This window comes from Notechis scutatus, chromosome 4, assembly GCF_049901735.1.
Source record: "Notechis scutatus isolate UNSWTSFEM ecotype Mainland chromosome 4, rNotScu1.2, whole genome shotgun sequence".
NCBI classification, from domain to species: domain Eukaryota; kingdom Metazoa; phylum Chordata; class Lepidosauria; order Squamata; family Elapidae; genus Notechis; species Notechis scutatus.
The window spans coordinates 53,033,682-53,034,465 of record NC_142012.1 but is presented as its reverse complement, the minus strand read 5'-3'; positions in this window follow the sequence as shown (position 1 = coordinate 53,034,465).

The window sequence follows — 784 nt, the reverse complement described above, 5'->3', positions numbered from 1 at the left end:
GGGATGTCTCCTTGTTTTTGGTCTTCGGGAGGGGAAATTTCAAACTGAAGCTCTGGTTCCCACACAACCCTAAGCGTCATTCTCTTTAACATTTGGTTGATGGCACAGAAATCTAGACTTTCTCATGTGGGACAGCCTATGGCAGTGGTCGCCAACCAGTGGGCCAGGGACCACTGGTGGTCCGCAGAGAAATGTCACCCCCAAAGCAATTAATCCAGGCTACGCAGGAATACAAGACTGTGCTGCCCACGTGGCCCGCGGGAACACAAGGCTTGCGTCACTTGCATTGCAAACAACACGAGGTAGTGAGGGGAGGGGGGAAAGGGCGGAGGGGGGAAGTTGCCCCACTTGCCCCACGCGGCTGGCCTGGCCACCAGGCTGCTTCTTTCCACTTCTTTCTTCTTCTGCTTTTGACTGCATGCAAGGAAAGCAGCATAAGTCTTTCTTTCTCTCCCCCAAACTCCGCCAGAAATGAACCTTTGGGATCCTGCAAGGCCTCCTGCTCCAAGAGGCTGCGCCAACAAAAACTCGTTTCTGGCGGAGTTTGGAGGAGAGAAAGAAAGACTTCTGCTGCTCCTGCTGCTTTCCTTGCATGAAGCCAAAAGTCTCTCCCCCCCCCTGAGAATGGAGCTGGAGACGGTATCCTGCGATCTCAAATAAAGAATGATTGATCAGTAGGAAAACGGTGTGGGGAATTTTCCTGCATACTTTCTTTGGGGATTTTCCCAGGGTCTCTGGTCCGCGGGAGTTAAAATTATGAGTTTGGTGGTCCCTGAGGTCCAAA